The sequence below is a fragment of the Danio rerio genome, chromosome 14, assembly GCF_052040795.2.
Source record: "Danio rerio strain M-AB ecotype USA chromosome 14, GRCz13ab, whole genome shotgun sequence".
Lineage (NCBI taxonomy): Eukaryota > Metazoa > Chordata > Actinopteri > Cypriniformes > Danionidae > Danio > Danio rerio.
The window spans coordinates 39,031,977-39,057,847 of record NC_141034.1 but is presented as its reverse complement, the minus strand read 5'-3'; the positions used below and the strand labels follow the sequence as shown (position 1 = coordinate 39,057,847).

Below are 25,871 nucleotides of genomic sequence, written 5' to 3'. Positions count from 1 at the left end.
TGATAACAGTGCTTAGTCACAAGGTTTCTTTCACTTTTACACATGAACATAAAAAAATTTAGTTAGTTTAGTTTAAGTTTAGAATACGATTTAAATTTAACTGAACAAAGGGAGCCGTTTACATTGCGTTACCAAGGCAACTACTGATGCGTTTTGTGTAATGTCTCAAAGAGCTTTGTTGCAGCATGACAGTGGAAAATGAAACTGTATCCGTGCTGTCTGGCCCGGTTTGGCACAAAATGAAATGGTTCTGCTTAAAGAACGATTCAGCATCAGCACGATAGTGGAAAAGCGACTAATGGGAAAAGGGAGCACAACAGAATGGAAAAACGGATTCAGTTTGAATGGCTCAAGCTTTACAAAGCAGCTGCCTTTCTAGTATGCAATGAAACAGCTCACAAGGTTTTGTGCAAGAACTTGAGTGTGACAAAAGACTGCAAATACAAGCTCAATTTCATCGCTTAACAAAAATAAACACAAAATAATACACAGCATGCCTTACTTTAGGGAGTATTTTTCCACAGTTAAACTTGATAAGACTCTGCGATGTTCTGTAAATACAGACTGCTGGCAGATGGTATATGGAAAGCAGGAGAGTCTATCTGCTAAGAGATGTTGGAACGAATTCAATCCAGACAGCAGGCTGGATAAGGTGAACGTTCCAGTCACTAACTTTTATGATCATCAGATTATTATAATTCTTTCAATATTTTGGCCAAAAAATTTAAAAGTAACATCATTAGCCTCTTTTTTTATAATTATTTTTTTTTAAGAAAAAGCAATTACCAGAGCTGAGGACAGAAACTTTCTTTTGTCCAAAGCTAAAACTAAATCATACCACTGTTGCGAGACTAAAATACATCTTCTGAATGCTGTGTGTGATGGTATGTGATCTAGGAGAGGGAAATTAATGATTGCAATGACATTTTCCTGTGTGACTTAATAAACACAGTACAACTTCATATGTTGTCATAATTAAGGCCAGACGTGATAATATAATCACCTGTGACCACATTATTAGGTATAAATGTTCAACTTCTATACACATCATCTTGCTACTGGGGTACCCCAAGGCTCAATTCTTGTACCAGTTCTCTTTTCCATCTACAAGGCATACCATGTTTTTTTTATTTTTATAATTGCTGTGCTGATGAACCTAAACTAAGCTGAGCTGAGGAAACAAAAACTTTCCTTTGTCAAGTGTCAAAACTGAATCATGTCACTGTCATGAGTTTAAAAAGACATTATTTGAATGCTGTATGCAATGGTATGCATTAAGGAGAGGCCACTTAATGCTTACAAGGGCATTTTTCTGTGTGACTTATAAAACAGGAGCTTGTTAAAGTTGCTTCACACCACCCTACACATAAAATGGCATATATATAGGAGGTTGCTTGTTGCCATTTTATGTAGGCCAACCTTTTTCATTGTACATCCTGTGCTTAGTGAAAGTCAAAGTTTGTGGTTCAACACATCCTGCACAATGTGATCTGCCATCATTATCTAAAATTATTTGATAATTAAATTATAAAAATGCACTGAAAAGAACAAACTTAAAAGTTTTTACTGCTTTAGTTTATGCCATACTCGTACTGCTTTGTGATGTCAATTTCTGATCTACAGTGCTAGCAAAAAATATTTAGACAATTAGGCAACTAAATACCTAAATACTAGTGTAGTGCATTAAAAATATGCCATAAGTGGGATTAAATATAGATATGTTTTAATAATTGAGAAGCCAAATTGATGGATGTAAAGATGGATGGATGGATGGATGGATCACATGTATTGACAAACCCCAGAATGACCACATGTGGTCAGTAAATGGAGAGAAGGTGGTCTTTTGTAACTTCTCAAAAGCACTACAAAAGCAATGTGATGATATATATATATATATATATATATATATATATATATATATATATATATATATATATATATATATATATATATATATATATATATATATATATATATATATATATATATATTTAGAAATGCTCCGACCAGGATTTTTGCAGCTAATATGAAGTACCCATTCCTTGTCATACCGGTGACCAGCTGATACAGGAGTACCGATTGTGATTCTTTAAGCTTTATATAACTTTGCTATTGCATAAAGCACATTTTCCCTTCAAGTTCGATAAAGTGGAGACCTCCACTTAATTAAGAAAATTGAATACATGCCTTATGTTGCTTATAGCTATTTAGTGTATTGGTTGAAGCAGATTTAGAAAAAATATAGATAAAACAGATAATAAATTTTTCGGAAACATTGCAAATGATGTAAGAAAAATTCATCATGTCTCAATGAAGAAAAAGTTCAGCATGCATATTTGATGCATAAGAAGTTAAAATTCACACGTGTAAAACCATTACTTCTTTCCTTAAAAAAACGCAAAAAAAAAAAAAAAAAAAAAATCGCAACAAGTATATTAAATCAAGTTATGTTATTAAATATATTAGAGTAAAAATAAAAAATAAATTTCCCTTATAGTCAGGATTTAGTAAACTTGCAAAAGTCAAAAAATGTCAGTTCTTAATTCTAAAAATGCATAAATACAATGTAATTGCAAGGCCATTGAAATATTTTGCTCATCTCCAAATATTGATAGCAGCATGTGATGAACGCATGTGCATGACTCGTAAATAAAACACTTGTTGAAGTCAGAATTATTAGCCCCTCTTTTTATTTTTTTTCCCTGAGAGATTTTTTCAACACATTTCTAAACATAATAGTTTTAATAACTTATTTCTAATAACTTATTTATTTAATCTTTGCCATGATGACAGTAAATACTATTTGACTAGATATTTTTAAGACATGTCTATACAGCTTAAAGTGACATTTAAAGGCTTAACTAGGTTAATTAGGTTAACTAGGCAGGTAGTTATAGTTATTTATATATATTATAATGGAAGGGGCTAATAATTTTGACCTAAAAATAGTTTTTAAAAAATTAAAAACTGCTTTTATTCTAGCCGAAATAAAACAAAAAAGGCGTCTTCCAAAAGAAGAAATATTATCAGACTTGCTGTGAAAATTTCCTTGCTCTGTTAAACATAAAAATTAAAAAGGGGGCTAATATTAATTCGGACTTTAACTATATATATATATATATATATATATATATATATATATATATATATATTACCACTATCCACATGTAACTGTTTTGAAGAAAACACATAGGACTTGAGCAAAACTAAGTGACCATACAAATGACAAACAAATAAAAAACAGTGTCACTACTCAGTTTTTTATGGAAACTCCATTGATGCTTTTTTTAAGTGCTTAACAAATTGCTAAAATTAATGTGCGCGAGATTCTGTAAAAGGAACATTTCTTTTGATGCCTTTGGAATCACTGCTATTTTACACAAATGTAATTTGATGCACTGCAGGAGCAAATTCCATCATGCTCTGTCATTGCTTCCTTAATGATCCATGTCTTGTGACCTGTCAAGAAAATATTTGTTCACACAATAGAACATTCTATTCTGAAACGAATGACATTAACATCTGAGTTAGTATCTTTCTTGGTTCAGCAAGTTGTCTACCACATAGTTCTTCAGATTTGACATTTTAGAAAGTTTTGGCATTGGAAATACTAAACATGGTTCTGGAAATCATTTGAAATAAAGAAAAATGGATAATGTTTACTCTTTTACTCACACTATTGCACATACTCACATACACTATGGCCAAATTAGCTTATTCAATTCACCTGTACCACATGTCTTTGGACTTTGGGGGATAGATGGGTGCTTCGGACTTTCCTCAGAAGCACCCGGAGGAAACCCACATGAACATGGGGAGAACATGCAAACTCCACACAAAAATGCCAACTGACCCAGCCGGGGCTTGAACCAGCGACCATCTTGTTGAGAGGCGATTGTGCTACCCAATGCACCAGCGTGCTGCCCCAGATTTTATTTAAAACATAATTAAATCAATTATATTGCAATCAATGTAAATAAAGTTATGGTTACTCACCCAGGGAAGGATTAACTATTGTTTAAAAACAAATTCCATAAAGGGTGTACGCCATGAAGGTCACTGGTGCATAGTGGTGTAAAGTAACTAATTACAAATACTCAAATTACAGTAATTGAATAGTTTTTCTCAGGAATTGTAATTTACTAATTAGTTTAAAATGTGTACTTTTACTTTCCCTTGAGTACATTTTTTGAGCATTATCAGTACTTTTACTCCACTACTTTCCTTCAACCTGCAGTCACTACTCTATTTTTTCTTGTTTATGGGGATTAGAAAAATCATTCCTGTGATTTCTGTTCAATTAAATCGCACATAGAAGTTAAATCACATTAAAATGAACTACCTCAAGACAAGGGCGATTTGTAAATGCAGCAAACTGTTTGAAAGCATCAAAAGAGTACAAGAAAATGTCCAAAATCTTTACATGCGTTGACCCAGAGACTGTTTAGATGGATGTCATTGATGAGAAGATAATGGATGTTTACTGTATAATGGCTGAAATGGCTTTAAACACCTAGCAAGCACAAAATGTCAACATGTCAGATTGACGTTGTATCCTAAAGTCATGGGGGCGTTGCATTTTGTTTGGAAATGAAAATTGTGTTGACGTCAGAACTAAACGTCAGGCCAACAACCATGTCCAATGTTCAACCTAAAACCAACCAAATATCAACGTCTAATAATGTTACAGCTTGGCATTATGTGGATGCTACCACTATGACGTTGATCAAACGTTGAATTATGGTTGACATATCTAAGGAATAAATGTCAGTATTTGATGTCAATATGACATTGGTTTAAGATGTTGGCATCTTTATTGGACATCAAAATAACATTGCCCTTAGATGCTGGCGAGACATTGAATTTTGGTCACCTGACATCACAAGCAAAATCTAGCCTAATATTAACGTCTTATGACGTTGTGTGCCTGCTGGGCAATATCTAAATGCACTACAGAATGTTACGTTTACACACAGATGCACAAATTACATGTAAACACATCAGCTTTTAACAACGTACTACTCACTACCTTTGGGTATTTTTAAAGGTCTCTTTACTCATACTTTGAGTAATATTTACAATACATACTTTTACTCTACTTGCACTACATTTTTAGGCAAGTAATAGTACTTTTACTTGAGTATGATTTTTCAGTCCTCTTTCAACCACTGCGCATTTTAAAATTATACAATAAAAAACAAAGTCAACATGAAACTGTCTTGAGGTGAATTTGATACTATATTTTCATACTGAACTAAAGTTTGTCTGCTCTCCTATATCTATTTGCATATTCAATTATAGTTGGTCTTCTCTCTCGTTTGTATATTTGAATATCTAGACACCTCCCTACTAAAAAAAAAGCTTCTGGGTTTAGTCTCGTGTGCAGGTGCAGTTTTACTTCAATGACAAACCAGCTCTGATAAAACCTTTCATTAACATACACTTCAAATCATATGCGTACTCTTTAGGAAATGCAAATCTGAATACCTGATCAAAGCATTGATTCCCAGGAAAAGCATGGTTGCAATATTATTAGACCACAGCATATTTTCAACGTTCAAGTGCAAAATGTTCCCATTCACGTTCTTTCATCATAAATGTGAAGAATTACAGGAATGTAATGATAGCGCCGTTTCATCTCAGCGTTGATCTCTGCATATGTTTACTTCACTAATGCAGGTGTTGCAGATGAGTCACATTAAAACAGATCTTAATAGCCCTACTTCCACTGAAATTAAACAAACGTTGCAAGACTTTCATATCTAACCTTATTACAGTACTCCCCTTTGAAGCACCTCTCATATGAATGAACAGAATGAAGAAATGTTGAAAGATTTGCTGCCAAACCTTTAAAAGGCTTATGGCTATATGCTCAAATGTTTCACATTCACAGGCCACCCTGCTGTATGGAGAAGGCCTCTATGTTCAATTAATACGAGGACAGCTTATCTCTGGATGTTCTTTATCTCAGAACAATGGACTTTTCTGAGATGAAGAGGCTGGTTTCGTTTCAGTGGTGGGACCCTGTCATGTATTAGGTTCTCAGATGAAAAACTGATGGAAAAGATGAGCTGAAGCTAATTGGACTTGCACAGAGAGCATGTAAAAAAGAAAAGAAAAAACGACATTTGCAGGCGCTCACAGCAAGAAGGTAGCTGATTCGAGCCTCGGCTGAGTCAGTTGGCGTTTCTGTATGGAGTTTGCATGTTCTCCCCATTTTCATGTGGGTTTCTTCTGAGAGCTCCGGTCTCCCCCACAAGTCCAAAGACATGCACTATAGGTAAATTTGGAAGGCTAAAATGTCCATAGTGTACTGTATGTTTATGAATGGGTGTGTACAAATGCTTTACAGGGATGGGTTGCAGCTGGAATGGCATCTGCTGCTTAAAACATATGCTGGATAAGTTGGCGATTCATTCCGCTGTGGCTACCACAGATTAATAAAGGAACTAAGGCGAAAAGAAATTGAACAAAATGAATGAATGAACATTTTCTGTATTTTGCTGCTGTTTGCTTTAATTCCTTAGTACCATTTTTATTTCATTTCAAGAGTTAACACTTAGGTACTGCTTGATATAGTTTTCGGATTTAGCGTGCTGTCCCTGGAGGGAACCCTGATCTTAGAGATACTTGAGGCCAAGGCTCTTGCCTGGGCATGTAGCATGACGGGGTTTGAGATCAAGTAGTCTCGAAAGCTCCCCATGGTAAAGGAGGAAAGGAGGAGATGAGGTGGATAGGGGGTTTCTTCAAAAACAAAGATAAGGAGCATAGAATGAATAAGCTTATTTATTGGAGGCTAGAATTCATCTGATTGGACTAGCAGCGATTAATGATGCAAGGCCAGCTGCGATCAATCATATCATGTGCTCCTCTCGAAATTATGCTGCGGTCACACTAGAGTTTGAGACTGCGTAATTCTATTGTATGGCATTGCGAAAAGGTACGGGACTAAAAAAGATGATTAAATATTTTAAAAAGCGAGCGGTTGGTCCATATTTGAAATTTCTGTACTGACAAGTCATGTTTTGATCCTCGATTGGTCTCATGCAGACAAGTGATGCGATTTTGCAGGTCGTAGTTCACCAAGCTTAAACTTTGAACCGCAGCGAACTGCAAAACTTGTCACATGAGCTTGCGATTCCAGTCTGACACATTTACGTGCATATAAATTGAAGTCTATAGGGAGAAAAGTCCAGTGTGACCACAGGTTTATAAAAATTCATTTGTTGTCGTTGTCATGGCCACTCACCTGTTTCCACTATACTTGACTGGTAACCTTATATATCCTTATTGAGTTTGATCACTCATTTGTATGCTATTAAAATTATGTGAAGCAGTTTTGCTTTTGCTGTTTATTTTCATTTTGCATTCATAAATTAGTTTTTTTTTTTTTTTAATTAAGTAAACCATCTGTATAAAGATTCTTCTGTCCCTGTTTGGCCTGATATGCTGTGACATATATTTGTTTGATTAATCTTTTAATAAATCTTAAAATTGATAAATAATTGTGCTCTTTTGAGTTTTTGTCAGTGACTATTGGAATAATTAATGGAAGCATAAAATTATCCAACGACTCAAGAACTGAATTTCCAATTTGTTTTTAATAAGAGGGCAATTCCAAGTAACAAATATCTGCTGTAAAAGAATAAGAAATCTATACATATATGATTACTTAAGCTAAAGTAATAAGCTGAACAGTGATTTAACAGTGATGTTTTGGCTGGTGCATCATGTGACGATAGACATCAATATGTTAGGCCAGTTCATTCCAAAAATGATAACTAATAATCAAACAAAATCATTCTAATTATAAAAGAACAGCAGAAAAAAAGCAAATAAACCATAACTACTGTAAGTTTCACAACTTTTTCAAGTACACTTCAGGTGAGTTCTGGTCTGAATTTTTTTAAACAACTAATACACTTTTCAGAACACACTAGATAGGATCTCCAAGGTTGTTAACTAGTTTGGTTCATGATTTGTAAGGCTTTAATGAAGACATTTTATTTACAATTTTTTTGGGGAATAACAATAAATCTGAAAGCAACACAGTGACACAGTGGGTAGCATGATTGCCTCACAGTAGAAATGTCACTGGTTGGAGCCTCGGCTGGGTCAGTTGGCATTTCTGTGTTTGCATGTTCCCCCAGTGTTCGCATGTGTTTCTTCCTGGTACTCCGGTTTCTCACACATGTAATGTAATGTGTATTTATATAGCACATTTAATAAGTATGACCATACACCCAAAGCGCTTCACAATCATGAGAGGGGTTCTCTCCACACCAACACCAGTGTGCAGCATCCACTTGAATGATGAGACAGCAGCCACAGGACGATGGCGCCAGTGCGCTCACCACACACTAGCTGTTAGGAGAGTGGAGAGACAGTGATACAGCCAGTTTGGTGAATGGGGATGATTAGTAGACCATGATAGGTAAGAGCCAATTGAGGAAATTTGGCCAGGACACCAGGGTTACACCCCTACTCTTTGCGAGAAGTGTCATGGTATTTTTAATGACCACAGAGAGTCAGGACCTCGGTTTAACGTCTCATCCGAAGGACGGATCCAAAGACATGTGCTATAGGCGAATTGGGTAAGCTAAATTGGCTGTAGCATGTGAATGCAAGAGTGTACGGGTGTTTCCCAGTATTAGGTTGTGGCTGAAAGGGCATCCACTGCTTAAAACCTATGCTGGATAAGTTGGTGGTTCATTCCGCTTTTGCGATCCCTGATAAGTAATGGGACTAAGCCAAAGGGAAATAAATGAATGAATGTTTTGGCTTGTCCATCATGTCATCAATATATTAAGTAAAAGGGCCAATTCATTCCAAAAATGATAACTAATTCTAAAGAAAATCATTCCAAATGTAAAAGGACAGCTGAATCTACTATGACAATAACAAAGAAACCATAACTACTGTAAGTCTCAGACCTTTTCCAAGTATACTTAAGGTTACTGGTCTGAATTTTTTTAAGAACTGATAAACCTTTCAAAATACACAAAGGTTGTTAAATGATTTGTAAAGCTTTAATGAAGACCTTTTATTAAAAAAATATTTTTGGAGGGAAACAATAAATATGAAAACAATTCTTCAGAAAAAGTGAGAGGGCACTAATACAATCATAGATTTATCATTATATTTATCATAAACAAGCACTGACACTATCCATCTAATGTATGTATATATAGATGTATGTATAATATAGATAAAAATGACAAAAGAAACTCACTGTGCAACATTTCAGACTTCACAAAGTCAGCCAACGTCAACATCAGAGGGTTGTGGTGATTTGAAAAAAAGACAAGGGTGTTTTCAACAACAAAACCTCCACTTCAGTATTAAATTTTTTTTAACATGTTCTGGTTTCTGGAAATCAGTTTTTCTTCCTGATGACATCACACATTTTGTTAAAGATGGCAAGCGATGATTAATTGATGCAACATGAAGTCTTTTTCTAGTCGATGACAAGACAAGGACGTAGTCGAGTCAAGGCAAGTCAAAAACACAATCTGACATGGTGACAGACAAAAAGCATTCTGAATTTGACATTTCTGATGGAAACTCATGTACAATTATCCCTGTGTGCACTCAGTAGCTGAGAGCTCACCTCAACCTACAGCAAACCCCTGCCTCTGCTCTTTCTGTACAGAGAGGAACTTCAACAAATGGCTCGCTGCTATTTATAAATGCTGGAAAGTTGCCAGTAATGCAGCAACAAAAACAACCTTTCGCTGTTGACGAGTCATGAAATCCGAAATACCGGGAGGGTCAGGAGTTTAATGTGATTGGGTGTGGCCGCCTCGAGGAAGCGTCTGATAGACAAGGAAATTCAGGGGAAAACGGGAGAAGCCCGATTTCCCACAACACAGGGAACGGAAAACATGTGCACAATAAAAGGCTGACCTCGTATCATTGCCTCTGATGTGAAAAAAATACATTTTGAATTATTGTTTTATGGTTTATGCACTTAAATCATTGCCCTTGTTTATTTCTTATCACCGTTTGTACGCTTAATGGATCGTCTCAGTCTGTGCAATGACCAAAGCATTAGATGTAATTATTTGATGTGGCTTGAATATGTTTCAATTGATTGGCGAGACAAAAGGAAACCACTTAACCTGTCCCCACAGGCAGGAGCTGGATTCAACCCCAAAAAATCTATATGCAACATTCTGAGATGAATAATGAAAATCAAATAATGTAGGTTGAGAGGCTGAGGTAGAGACGCATTCATAATGTATGTCCTCACGCATAGCCTTTTATGAAGTCCATTCTCATCTTTAAATGCTGGAAATTTATTCATTGCTCTTTCATTTCAGAGTGAGACAAATATTGGTGAAGACGCCGAGAGTGGCTCTGTTGACGATACGTTCCTAGCCCAGGTTGACTGCTGAGGAATGAGTTGCTGTTTATTTATTGATAGTCCCATTTATTCTCATCTATGTCAGTTAATCAGGGATGCTCCTGTCATTCTCACAAAACTCATTACAGAGTCACACTGCTGCACATTCACTCTAGCCCCTCCCCTTATTTGGGATATCAATTATATTAGTGCAATTCAATCTCATTTAATTTTTCCATGGTAATTTTCATCTCTAAGGGGTGCAGTGCTTTTCATTGAATCGCTATGGAGAAGTCGGCTTAGTCTCTTTATTAATCAGAGGTTGCCACAGCGAAATGCACCACCAACTTATCCAGCAAATGTTTTACGCAGCGGATGCCCTTCCAGCTGTAACTGGGAAACACCCACACACTCTCATTCACACACATGCACTACAATTTAGCTTACCCAGTTTACCTACAGCCCATGTCTTTGGACTGTGGGAAAACCAGAGCAACCGGAGGAAACCCATGCAAAAACGGGGAGAACATGCAAACTCAGCACAAAAATGCCAACTGACCCAGCAGAGGCTCAACCCACTGACCCTTTTGCTGTGAGGTGACATCGCTACCCCCACTGCGCCACCGTGCCACACATTTCTGTATTAATATTTTATTATTTTATTCTTTTAATTGATTCTGTGTTATTGTATCACAGTATTGTGATTTCTGCTCTAAAATATATTTTTAAATTTCTGGATAAAAAGCCAAAAATTTTTTTCCTTTTTTTTCCCCAATATATTTCATTTTGAGAAACATTTAAAATATTTTGAAGCAGTAAATGTGTCCGGCTAAATGAATTATAGAAATATGCCTTCTTCATTTGTTTCAAAAACAGATTTTTTTAGAATTTAAAATGGCATCTTTTTTGCTGGAGATACTGTTGTCCTAAAAAAAACATGAATAAAATTTTTTACACATACCTTAAGAAGGGTATGGCAGAAAATCTTGATGGTTTAAAAACCTTGACTTTTCCAAACCGTGGTATACCTTAAAAATGGTTACCGTCCCATGCATAGTCAAGACTAAAGCTAATCTGAAGATGCTGGACTTCTGCAATGGGTACGAGGTGTAGTAACAAGCAAACAAAGCATAAAGGCAGAACATTCCATAAGCAAGATTTTGTTTTTACGTTTTTTTTTTTATAATGCAAACTTTTAGGATCAATAAGGTCACTTACTGCACTGACCATGAGGCAAAGTAGCACCAACTTGCACTAAATACTTGGCTTATGCTAATTTTGTTGAATAAAATCACCAAAAAATAAATGAAATATGACAATAAGATAATAATTATTGTCGGCTAAGTGAAGTAATGTCTAGTTTTTGAAGTAACTAATAAGGGTGCCTGATAACATAACAGTGCATGCGCCTCCAAACACATACTGTCCACCTGTAAATTATTGAATGCTACAAATGTTATATACTGTGCCATTTAGATCAGAAAGGTAGATGTGCACATTGAGATGCAGGGATATTGATGAGGTCATTCATTACGGAGATTCATTCAAAAACGAATGTTAGATTTAGAAGGGAAAGTGTAAGAGAGGTTATGTTTCAGGGCACGGATTAGAACAAATTTAACAGAGGGTGGATAATACATTTCCATGCACACAAACACATGCTCTTTGTCAGCAATGCCAGTGTGGTCACTTATCCACTGATATAGAAAAGTGATGTAAAATGATAATTTTGTGATTAAGGGTTGTGGTGGGAGGTGCGGTTGGTTTTGTGGGGTGTTGTCACGGCAAGGGAGGGGGATGGGGTGAGTGATGTTGCGGATGAAAGTTAAGAGGGTTGAGGAGTAGCAGAAGAAAGTGATGAGCAGTGTAAGGAGGGGGATCGGTAAAATGAGGTACCAGATCAAATTTCAGAGGTGGCGGATGCGGATTTGACTTGTCCTGCCACAAATTAAGCCCAGGTTTTTACAATGTACAGCATACATATATCTCTGGCTCTGGATGTCCAGTCCTCCACTGCACCCCACATTCATTTCAAAGGAGTGTTACCCTGTACTAAAATGGTGGCTCAATTGACCCATTCCTTCCAATAGACAACAATAGCATAGTTGAAGTCTAATGTAAATACCTATGCAGCACAACTACAGGATATAATGGGGTACTTTGCGTAACCACTTTATCCTAATTTATATCCTGACCCTCATATCCTGACTTAGTTTAAAATTAATGTCTCAGTGGTTAGCACTGTCACCTCACAGCAAAAAGGTTGCTGGTCCAAGCCCCAGCTGGGTCAGTTGGCGCTTCTGTGTGGAGTTTGCATGTTCTCCCCATGTTGATGTGGGTTTCCTCCAGGTGCTCTGGTTTCCCCCAGAGTCCAAACCCCTGTGCTATAGGTGAATTGAATAAACTAAACTGGCTATAGTGTATGTGATTAAATGCGAGAGTGTATGGGTGTTTCCTAGTGCTGGGTTGCAGCTGAAAGGGTATTCACTGCATAAAACATATGCTGGAAAAATTGCCGGTTTATTCCACTGTGGCAACCCCTGATAAACAAAGACGTTAAGTCGAAGGAAAGTTAATAAGATATAAGAACACTGGATCTCTAAATTGCATGCATTATGTACTGTTAAATTGACTTTAAATGTTTACTTTAAATTCATACTGTTATATTGTATTTCAGCAAATTGTATGCTGAAATAACCATAAAACTACAACACTGAAATGAAAGCGTGCAGTTTATTTGTTAAGTATTAAGTGCACAAAACCTTCCATTGTAGACAACAGAATCCAGTTTCAACATGTAAGCATTTAAAAAGTTTATTATTTTATATTCAGGCATGCTTACATCAAAGTAAATAAAAAGAGCATAATCGTTGCCATGAAAGTTAAATAACTAAATTTACAGATGTAAAAATATGTTCTAGTTATGCAAATGCAACAGCACAAAGAACTACTGATAGTTATGTCATTAAAGCAATCTGTTCATAACAGGCTGTATGTGGAAATACATTGAACAGGAGTCAAATTAATGATTAATGACAAGGCAAATTAATGATGCACTATTAAACAATAATAAAAAGGCTCTTAAAAAAGTAGTTGATTCCCCTGTGGATATCCCTGAATTGACTGTCAGATGCTCATTTTAAACAAGTTAGTATGATTCTGTGGGGTCTTATGCCTCATTCACACTAGCAGCAAATTTGTAGCTGCCTCCTGCTCTGGATGGCGACCTGCTGCAAGCACAGATCTGTGTAGCTCTACAGCGTGGAGAATACAACCGGCCTCTGAGCGAGCTGAGAAAAGATCCCATGAGCTCGACTAGTGCTCCCATTGGCTGTCGCTCATTTGCATAAAGTTGAAGGATTCTGAACTTTGTTGCGTTGCTCGACACGCCCACCTGGTCACTGTCACTTGCATAGATGGAGGTTGGAAATTGCTCACTCTCTGTTAAAATTAACGGTCACTTGTCACTTTGCTGTTGCGAGTTGCTTTAATGAACAGTCTTTAGGTTTCATTCATTCAATTTCCTTTAGCTTATTTATCAAGAGTTGCCACAGTGGAATAAACCGCCAACTGATCCAGCTTATGTTTTATGTAGTGGATTCCCTTCCAGCCCCAACCCAGTACTGGAAAACACCCAAACACTCTCTCATTCTCTCACACACACACACTGTACAGCAAATTTATTTCACTAAAAACACTTATACTGCATGTCTTTGGACTGTGGGGGAAACCGGGGAACCCGGAGAAAAACTACACAAACACGAGGAGAACATGCAAACATAACACGAGTGAACTAAAGCCAGAGTTTTCTTAACTATAACCAAATAAAAAAAACATCACTTCTATCTTTCAGGCAAATTGCCAGTAAAGTTACATCCTTTAAATGCAATTTTGATGCAATAAAAAATGTTTTGCACTCCCAAGCCATCTAGGATATTCCCTTCATATATAAAACTAATATATAAAATGTATCTGTTACCTAATATGAAGATTCTGTGTTAGCACATGTGAGCCTCTAAACATGCATTCAAACACATGGCAGGATTGCTTCATTGTTCAGTTGCAAAAAAACGAAAGGTACCATTGTTAGCTGTTTTGCTATCATTTAAAAAAACTATGGGAGAAGGTACAAGACCATAGTTTGGAGAACATTTGGCACATTGAAACTCATTAAATTTATAAAGGCAGAAAAATTCAAGTAAATTGCCACATAAATTCATTTAGACAGTTTTTAAAAAAAGAAGCCGAATATTTTCTTTTAACTAAACATTTTACTTTAACTAAACACAATAACTAAGCTAAAACTTCATCCGATGTCACCTTTAAAAACCATTTACCACTAAAACAAGCTGAATCTGTTGTAATCTGATATCATGGTTTGCATTGCAGACAAAAAAAAACGTCTAGTGCGATGTATCCGGTGGGAAAAATGTTTATGTCTCAATCGCACGCCAGCCAACTCATTACTTAGAATAGCCCTGAAATGAACACCACAACGAACAAGACATTGCTGGTAAACGAAAGAAACATGGCTAAGAACAGCTCAGAAAGAGCTGAAAAGTAAAAGGTTTACTCTCCAGATGCCCCCCAGAATTGTAGGAGACAGAACTACTGACAGAAGTGTCCTAAATATAGTTTTGATTCTTATCAGTGGATAGTCATAAGGCACTTTTTTACTCGGCACACACATTTCTGAAAATGACATTTCTGAGCTAAGAGGAGTCCGTTATTTGCAATTTGAGGGATTTGCTAGAAAAAAGCTGCCAAAAACAAGGCGAAACACAGGTGGTGTTTGTTGATTTTAGTTAAATCCTCCACGTAAAAACAACCACATTATGAGGTGTTCACTGCCTTAGGCGCAGTTAAAAGAACTTGAGGACAAGCTGTCTACAGCAGTCAATGAAGGAATGTTTTTTGTTTTATGTAGTCAGCGTGCATTGTGTGAGATACATAAAAGGCAAACTGAATGAAATCTAACAGGAAAATGTGTTAAATAAAATATAATATATTATAAATTACATAACATATAGTTATTCATATGTTAACCAACATAATGAGCAATATGTCTGTATTTTTAATCCTTTTTAAAGATTAACGTAATTGTAACTGCAAAAAATGTAATACAAACATTCATATTACTTAGATTTTGCATTTTGAAAATGTATTGTGTGATTAAAAAAATGCTTCAGAAGCTTTATTAATTCATGTTTACTTATGTAGTTAAAGAGCCCCCATTATGAGTTGTGGAACGTGACCTTCCATACAGTGTGCAAAACAGCTCTAAGTGAATGAAAACATTCAGCTGAGGTTTATATCTGACAGTGCACCTTGTTTAAAAATATTAATTTTTTTAATAAAAGATTCCCAGAGTCGTTTAAATATTTGTTTGTCTGGGTCTTTTGCCTGGTCGTATAGATGACATCTCGAAACAATACCAAATAACCTTTAAAAAACTAAAGTGTTTCAGCAAGGAGTGCCTTGGACTGATTTTTGTTGATGTATTTAAATGTGTTCTGTTATTTGTAATCACTCCACGTGGCTTGTTAGTGTATCTGGGTAACTCTTTACATTCTCATATCGTGTCTTAAGCCAAGTTGAAAATGTGGCGTGTGCCACCTTCTTACAAATTTAAATGCATTTGTGAACTTGTGATACTCTGTTTGACGTTGGTATGGCCATCGTCAGCTGTTCCTATGTGCTGCGGTCAAGTTTCAAAATAGTTCAGCTTTTGCCACTCTGTGGATTAATACTGCATTATTGTGTGTCGTTGTTTTTAGTTATGTTTATGGTTATGGTTATGGTTATAGAGCAATATGCTGGTGTTTAAGTGCATTGCTTTACTGCACACCTGATTGGGCTCACACACACTCTGCACTCTGACTACTTTAACAATGTTGATAAGCCATGGTGGGCATTTCTTTGTGTTTCGCGTTGAACATAATCGACCAATCGCAACAGACTGGGTCATCAAACCAATCAGTGCAGATTAGTATCACCCTAAGGAGGGGTTTGGGAGCAAAATAATCACTGAACACTGTCGTTGGAAAAATAAGGTAAAAATAAATGCAAATAATAAGACAATGAAAGCATTTTTTGACCTAGCATGCATATCAGCCTGTTGTTGGAGACCCCCAAAATCAAAATATGAGCTTTTTAAATGTTAACACATAAAACCTCAATGCAAAGTGCAATTGCAGCAGTGCTTCCTGCAATATAACATAACCGCAATATAAACATTGCTATATAATTTAGGAAAACAAGCCAGTGTTTTATTGTGCAATATGATAATATACGCCAAAAATGAATAAGTCTAGCTCTCATCCACAAGCGGATACTACCCAGGTATCCTGAGAGATAGAAGGAGGAAATGTCTGGACCATTTGTCTGCTTTTCCAGCACATTTATGAACATATATCTCTCTACAGCAGTGTGGAAAGCAGGGCAACACTGTGGCAGCTCACACTTGTTTATACTGTCCTTCCCTTTCCTGCTTGGGTTCATCAATATCCTGATCTCGGCTGACAGCCACTTTCATGCATTTAAAAACTCTTTACAAGTTCCTCATTCTATTGCTGTCTGTAGCCTGTCTATTTCATTAAAAAAAATTAGACTCATCGATACGTTCATATATAGTTATATATGAACATATATTTCTCACTATATAGTGAGAAAATATATTCTTGTATGGAAAAATAAGTTTAAACTATAGTTGTTTATGATAATAATATCACTTAAATGGCTTTTAAGAAACAAATAAGAAACATATATATATATATATATATATATATATATATATATATATATTATCATTACTTAATGCCATGGATCATCAAATAATTATGTATATTTGTTTAAAAGTTTATGTTATATTTATTATTATTTATTTTATTTAGTATTTTATATATATATATATATATATATATATATATATATATATATATATATATATATATATATATATATAAAATACTAAATAAACTAAATAATAATAAATATAACAAACTTATAAACAAATATACATAATTATATGATGATCCATGGCATTAAGTAATTATTAGCTACAATTTTGTAAGTAAAAAAGAAAACAACATCACTGCCAAATATCCCTCCAGATAATTTTATGCCTTCAGGTAGATTTTATCCCTTCACAATCATTAGACTGGAAAGCTTGTTATTAAAGTCCATGGACTGCAGCAATAATATTTTTGTTCACTTTGAACAGACATACACATAATTGTGTCCTTATATGTATATTCAATATCTCTAGCACCTTCATATAAAGCTTTAAAGGCTTTAAAGGGAACGGACACAAGAAAAGCTTTTGAAACCTTTTCATAACTATTAATGTCAAATTCACTTCCATGCAGTGTAAAAAAGTCAATTTTAATACTGTGAAAACAAATAATGAAGTGCTTTAAAAAACTAAGAAACTGAGCGATCACGCATACATGACTGCAAAAATGTGTTTATGGATATTCTTGTAGATAATCTTTACTTAAAAAAGTTTTGTCTCTCATCTAAACACACTAAAATCATCGCATTTGGTGAAAAAAAAAACATCAGAGTTTGAGTCATTCAGTCCAGTGATCACAAAGAGTGTTTCATTTCTTAAATCTGTTCCATTTTGTCCAAATTTTACCAAGAAATTCCAGCAAAAATGTTTTGAAGTGTTTAAATGTGGTGTGACTAAATATGCCAACCACGTTCCACCGTAATCATGTCTTCCACTTTACAACACGTTATAACTCGAATTAAACAAGAATGAACATGATGTTTTACAGTGGTGTGTAAGACACAGTACAACCCAGTAAAATGTAGGCTATCATCTGTCCTGTAATCAATCACACGCACAAAAAAACTCATAGATTTGTTTTATGTGCACATGAAATTATGCTGCAAATATCATAATTGCATGAATAGATAAAAGTTGAATACACTAGTTTAAACTCTGATGATAAGTTTAACCTTGCATATAGATTTGTCCTCAAATGTAACTTCAATATCAACAGCACTATTGGAAGGTTTAAAGGTCTGAATGAAATCAGAATGTACCCGTCTTTTTTATGTAAAGTGCATATGAATTCCTGTTATAAAAGATGTATATCTGCAATACTTAATTTCCCATCATAATATTTTATCAAACACTATAACCTTCCCTGTCTCCTCAAAATGATTTTTCTTCACTTCTGATCACATTGAATGCCTTTCGGGTGATGTGACATTTCTCATTTCTGTCCTGCTATTGTCCATTCATCTATTTTCCTACATTCTGTTAGCCATGCACATCTTGCAACCATCCAATCAGTCCCCAAAAGACCAAATCATTCACCTCCCTTCTTTTTTGTCATTAGGACTGTTTCCCTTGGATGCAGATAACAATATGTGGAAAAAAAACAATCTTTACTTTCTTTTATAGCAACTTTAAGCTTTTAAAATGCTTTTGGTACACCTGTTCAATTCAACCCAGGCTCATTCTGATTACATACCCCTATATACATTTCTGGAGAAAGCAAAACACGTCCCAGGAGCTACGCCTTTTTGTAGTTTTTGTTTTCGCAAATCCTCCGGAGGCCGCTGTGTACGCTTTTTTAGATCTCAAATTTCTCTCAGAGGCCGCTTTTGACTGACTGACCTACTGACTGACCAACCCACCAATACCCCAATCCTACCCCTTCCCTAAACACAACCAACAGTGTTTTAAAAAGCAATCCAGAAAAAGAGAAGCCCCCATGATTTTTACCATGTTTACAGATTTTACCACATTTAATAAAAAATTTATTTAATAAGTAAATAACAGGATGACTGTTATTTACTTATTTAATTAATTTTTTTTTACTTTTGTTTTTTCTTACCTGCTTTCTGGAGCCGTTCTTCACCGGACTCGAACCCCATTGTCTCATTCAACTCCTTTCTGTCTCAAGTCCATCCATGTACATGCTGAGCCACTGGACAAACTGCACAAACAGCTAGTAGGTGAGAAAAGGAACGTCATCATATCGCCCTGTAGCATTTAATTTAAAGCCATACGTAGCTCTGGCTACATAAGTTGCGATCTCCAGAAATGTATATAAGAGTACGTTTTCAAAATGAAACAATGTTGTTTCAATTACTTGTTAATGAAAATATCTAATCAGACAATCTTATGGCAGAAAATTAATTATTTAGGCATGCAGATTTGGTCAAGATCATCTGCTGAAGTTTTAACTGAGCATCAGAATAGCCTGATGGCTGGTCTTTGAGTTCTTTCAGTATCTCAGAAACTATTGAACTGCTGGACAGTGGTCTGAAGAAGTGAAAAATTCAGTGAAAGGCAATTCTGTGAGCATAACCACCTTGTTGAAGCCAAAGGTCAGAAAAGAATGAACATTCTGTACTCAATGAAATCTAAGAACAGCTAACTGTGGCTATAATTTACACAGGCTCATCATATTAGACAATGGCAGATTGGAAAATGTCTCAATTTCAGCTATACCATTTGAAAGTAGGATCAGAATTTGTCCCAAACAGGTGGTTCTACCTGTTGTGGCAACCCCTGATAAATAAGGGACTAAGCAGAAGGAAAGAGTGCATAAAAGAATGAATGAATGAATGAATGAATGAATGAATGAATGAATGAATGAATGAACTAATGTGTAAACATAGAGCTATCCTGAGTTCCATCAACAGTTCTTGTTTTGATGTAGAGGTGATTTTTCTTGCCCCACAGTACCAACAAAGCATCTCTGAACTCCACATTTACCTATTTTTCACCACTGTGCATCCAATAATTGCTACTTCCAGGATAAAGTGCCATGTCACAAAACTCAGATGTCTAACTGGTTTCTTGAACACAACAATGGGTTAAAGTATGTAAATATGTCAATTGGTCTCCAGACTGACCAGATCTAAATATACTACATTTGGGATTTAGCAAAAATGGAGATTTACATAATGGGAATGCAGCTGATATATCGGGAGCAACTGTGCGACTCTGTCATGCCAATTTGTATAGTAGCAAAATCTGAGGTATTTTCCAGCACATGATGAGTCAATAACATGAAGAATTAACATAATTAGCATTCCAGCACTCACTGTAGGAAGTACACTGGAACATTAACAGGTTAAGGTAGTAATGAAGGCAAGTGGGTTCAAATCATAAATAGCAAGTTGTAGGTGCATGGATGGATGGATGGACGGACGGACGGATGGAACGATAGATTGATAGATGAAATGATATATAGATGGAGCAGTGTTTCCTCTAGGAATTTTTCCAGCTGTGGCGGCAGGCCTTTTTTACACAGATCTACCAAACTACCTGTGGTGTTATTTCAATGACAAATGTTGCAGTATTAAGTCGAGACTGCATTTATCTAATAGCATGCAAATCTCTTTGCTTGCGAGCCGATTTCCTCTGCTTGTGCATAAAACTTTTTGCACGCCCCCTCAAATATACGCTGCTCAAGCGCAGATCTTCTCGGGCGCTTTTAAATAAACACTGCTGAAGCTGATTGAGTTTTTTTTACGTAACAAGTATGTCTCTAACATGTATTAGATTTGCTAGGAATATTTATGAATGTCTCCAATAGACATACAGATCGGTATTAATGCGTCCTGAAGTAAAATGAAATGGCTATACGTCATGTTTGCTGGCCTCACGCATCACACACCTGTCAGTCAGCACGTAACCTTAAAGGGTTAAACAAATGACCCACAGCACTACTACGCTTACAGAAAAGTTTACGCTGTTATAATTCACTTACCTTCTAATACGTTTTTATTCGATCATTACCAGCGTTTTTATTCGATCATTACCAGCTATAAAAAAACAAAAACACGACTGAATGTTTTGAATGAAAAGCTGTAATGTAGCCTTGGCGAGATAAATTTTGGCGTGTGGATGGGTGGGTGGAAGGATGGAATGATGGATGGATGGATGGATGGATGGATGGACGGAATGATAGATCGATGGATGGATGAAATGATCAGGTTGCTTGGTTCACTTGCGGGACCTGGCAAGACTAATATAAAATACAATCTACAGTGCAACAGCAGTTATTTAAGTTTTTTATTGCATTCTGTTCAATGGAAACGGCAGTTTGGGCACTCAAGTGGTGTACAACAATCCTTCATTTAAACTCATTAAATGGCAGTGTTTCAAAATGGTGGGCCAAGGGCGTTAATTATACAATTAATTTAGAACTGCTGAAAAAATTTACTTTGAGCAAACTGACAAATTTCATACATAGTCTCTCTCCACCTGCAACTGTCAGACTAATCACGGGTCATACAAACAACTCCTCTCCTCTAGGACAAATCCACATGCCTCTCCTCTCCTTGAGGAATTCAGCTCCCATACTCAGAGAATATGCACGCCTACAGCAGGACACAGCCCTTATGATGTTGAGCCAATACATACCAGACCAATTAGAAACAACATGAAAACACAGCTCCCACTGCAGTATCCACTGGCGGCCATGTCTCCACAGAGAGCATTCTGAAGGACCACTATCCATTTTTCTCCATTGCCCTTTATAACTCTGCCAGCCAGCATCTGGATTTCCTGATCATGTGGGTGTGTTTTTTTTTAACGTCACGAAGATCCCAGTGATAGAAGTAGAATAAACAGTTGACTTCAATGAATCCATCCACATACATATCAGTTTAAAGCGCTGAGATTAAGATTATGCTTTAGAACATACTGTATAAGGCGGTTTCTGCAGGAAGTGAAGCCAACTGTAACAACGATGAGGTCAATTCCCAAAAACCACAACACAGAGACTTTCGGAGAAATTATGTATTATGAATCATGGACCCACAGTATATTTCATGACCAAAATTAGCCTTTTTACAGGTAATTGTTTTTATATAAATGACTGCTTTGTTCAACAATGAAGCACTGAATTCATCAAAAGCAAAAATACATGGAAAATACATTTAGAAAAATAATTTCTGTTTTAAGCAAAAGTGGTTATTTTCCTTTTAGCTCATTTGTCACGGACCTGGTTGTCTTGCACCATTTACTTGTTGTGCTTTTTTCTGTATCCCAGGTTATCCTTGTGTCACCCCTGTTTGTTGCTCTAGTTATTAATTATCTTGTCTGCTTGTTAGTCTGTGTATTTAAGCCTCATTGTTTAGTCTTGGTCGCTGGATTTTGATATTGTTTTTCCGTGTGCTCTGTTTCTGCTATATCTCCTATCAAATGTCTTTTTGACTTCTTGTTTTGACTTCTGAAAAATCAGTTTTGCCATCACAGGAATATGTTTAATTAAAAACAGAAAGCATTTATTTAATATTGTCATCATAATTCACAATGATGATATTAAATATTCAGTATTTTATGTATATGTAGCCTTGATGAGTATAAGAAACTCATTTTTAAAAAGCTCCAAACCTTTGAAAGCTACTGTATGTCCATCTTTATTTGCATAAATTTGATAAGCAAAACAGTTTGGTTACCATTTCTGGTCTGTCGCACCTGAAAGATATGGACATTTCATTACTGGCTGTTCCTGTTTTATTTTATTTTTAGATATCTAATCTTATAAACACTTCTTTGTACCTAAGCAACTTTTTAGTACATGTTTTTTATGTGACCTGGAGCAATTTGTGCTTAAAAGCTTTGCTGAACTGACAACAGCTTCTCTACGGTTGCTCTCCGCTTAGATCACCCCTGTCCACAAACATTTTGGATTATCTGTCCAGGCTGATACTGAAGAATTATGGTAGCACTTTAAAATGTTTTAAAATGTTTTCAACCTTTAAATGTTGAACAAGCGACAGGTTGAAATATCAGATTGCTAGATTTTTTTTGCATTGAAAATGAAGAGTCTTTTTTAGGAACCATAAATACCAAACACTGCAAAAACAGAAGTCTCAAATGACACACAAATATTCTCATTGTTTTCTCAACTAAAACAACCATAATAATAAAATATAAATGTTAAGTAACCAAATTTAAGTAAGTGAAAATTAGAAATGTTGCATTTATAACTACAATAACCACGACAAATACATTTAAGTTGTAAGGATTTCTAAAACTGAAATTAAAATACAAAATAAATCAATATAGAAAAGAAATTATTTAAAAATTGCTACTAAAATGAACTAAAAACATATAACTTAATCGATTTGAGTTGAGACAACAAACTATTTATGTTTAACCCAGCATTTTTAAAGTGTAGATGGATCGATAGATAGATAACTTAATCGAATTTATGTGAAACCCAATATTTTTTAGTGTAGATTGTTAGATAGATAGATGATATAGATAGATAGATAGATAGATAGATAGATAGATAGATAGATAGATAGATAGATAGATAGATAGATAGATAGATAGATAGATAGATAGATAGATAGATAGATAGATAGATAGATAGATAGATAGATAGATAGATAGATAGATAGATAGATAGATAGTGTACTGAAAATAACACCAATAAAACATGCAGATAATAAAAGGAATATTTCTGACTCAACAACAAATCATAAAGATTGCATAGATTCTTTTGACAACTGTACAAACAAGTACCACACCCATATTTCCTGGCAGCCTCTTCATTCAGTCTGAACCCACAGGTGGTAAAACCAATTAAATCTACAGTTCCCATGAAATCTCTAAACCAGAGGCGGCCAACCCTGCTCCTGTAGGGTCGTGCTATTTTCCAGTGATCCTAAAGACCTTTTTAGCTGGTTCAGGTGTATTTAATAACAGCTAGAACTAAACTCTGCCTTCCAGGAGCAGGATTGGACACCGCTGTTGAAATCCCATTCTTTTGTCACATTCGCACTCCAGTGTCATGCCTCTCACGAGAAATAGCGTTGAAAAGGAGCCATCATACCCACTCCAAATCCTGTCATAGTTTCTTTCTCTAATATTCCAGCAGAAACAACAGCCACATCTTATCCAATCTCCAGCCCATATCCACATTCGAAACAGTGCACGGACATCAGAGAGCAGAACAAAACCACACATAATGGAGACAATGGTGACGAAAACCACACATCACGACTCATTTCTCCAACAGTATGTCCATCTGGTAGCTTTCATTCATTCAAAATGATCAAATCCTGCAGGAGAACTGACCCAGCAAACAATTTTGTGTTTCATAGATGTCTAATAGACATCTAAACATAGACAGCTTGGCTAAAACAAGGCTAAACTTGAGTTGTCAGTGACAATCTAATGGTCATCTAAAAATAGCTCAAAACTAGACTAATCGTGTGACTAGTGACAGATTTGACAGCTTTTTTGGGTAGTCATTTATTTCTGTTTATTTGATGACTATAGTTTTAGCCTATTCTTAGACGTTAGATTTTCACTGACAGGCCAAATTTAGCCTTGTTTTATCCAAGACATTTTTGTTTAGACGTCTATTAGACATTTATTAGACATCTTTTAAATGCAGTAAATGCTTGCTGGTGATATTTCTGTTCAGTTTTGGTTGTATTCTGAAGAATCTGAGTTTCTGTTTTTAAAAAAGAGATTTAAGATTCACAATATACAACACTACTATTTTTATATGCCTTATGTGTTTCTTGATCCAAAGAACTGTGGAAAGATCGGTAATTTACTGTGTGTTGTCGAATGTCAGAATTTAAAAAGTTTTGAGCCGACAATTTAAACTGTATATGAATATTATACAGCAAAAATACTATTTGAATATAAAGTTATATATTGGTGTTTTCCCTGTTTATGTGAATGTATAGCACATTTACTACAACTACACAAATCGTTAAACACTTTCCTAATGCAAACACTTCATTTCAGGTCACATTATTCCATATATAAGATGAGAACAAACTTCATTTTATTCAACTGCATTAAACTCAAGCTAAAAACACAAAAGGCATTTGTCATTCTGGTGCTGGAGGCAGCTGGATTTAACTGGTTGTCAGGAAAATCACAGATGTTCCAAGAAAAATAAAGATGATTCTGGATCCAAGACATTAGTGTTTGGCACTGAGGGCGTATTCACTGACGCGTGTCCCCCTCCTGTCTCCCCTGACGGCCTACACTCACATCACATTCGGTCCTGAGCACACTTACATCATCGAGGATGCACTGTTCAGAAAAAGCACTCTTGCTCAGCACAGTTATGTTTTTTTAGTCGTTTGAAATGCAGTAACACGCAGTCAAATATTTCGCCGAACAGATCAGCCACTTTTGACACTCATAAACAGTTAAAGTCCTCATGCTGCAGGTATTAGGAGGTTGCTGAAGGTGCAGCTGTCGTGCAGTGAGGGGTTTGTGTCTTTCAAATCTATAACAGTTTGCGTTCATTAAACAGTAAGAATGATTAATAAATCTTTATGAAACAATCCCTTAAATATCATGTCTCATCTTCACTTTCTGGCTCAGGCACCCTTTGCACCCACATTACAAGTAGACTGTGAAGCCCAAGTGAACCGCTCTCTGGCACACCTCTTCCAACCGGGCCAAGGCCGGCCAAAATAACCGTGCCTGAGCCCAATTCAGAGCAATCACACTACTCCAACAATTTGGGAAAGGGCCTGGACACGATTCGGATAGCATAGTGTGTGTATG

At 35.8% G+C, this 25,871-nt stretch overlaps 1 protein-coding gene across 13 annotated transcripts in view; it reads right to left on the bottom strand.

Annotated features, from left to right (window-relative positions):
- The window catches only part of il12ba (interleukin 12Ba), a 160,590-nt gene that overhangs the window by 101,627 nt on the left and 33,092 nt on the right, over positions 1 to 25,871 (bottom strand). For 3 of the 13 annotated variants that reach the window (XM_087280387.1, XM_087280396.1, XM_087280394.1), the window contains exon 5: positions 19,198 to 19,311. The exons of 8 other annotated variants lie outside the window; for them this stretch is intronic. The gene's annotated coding sequence lies outside the window, so the exon portion shown is untranslated. The remainder of the gene's footprint in view (positions 1 to 19,197; positions 19,312 to 25,871) is intronic. 2 more of the 13 variants (XM_087280397.1, XM_087280392.1) reach the window with 1 other exon arrangement.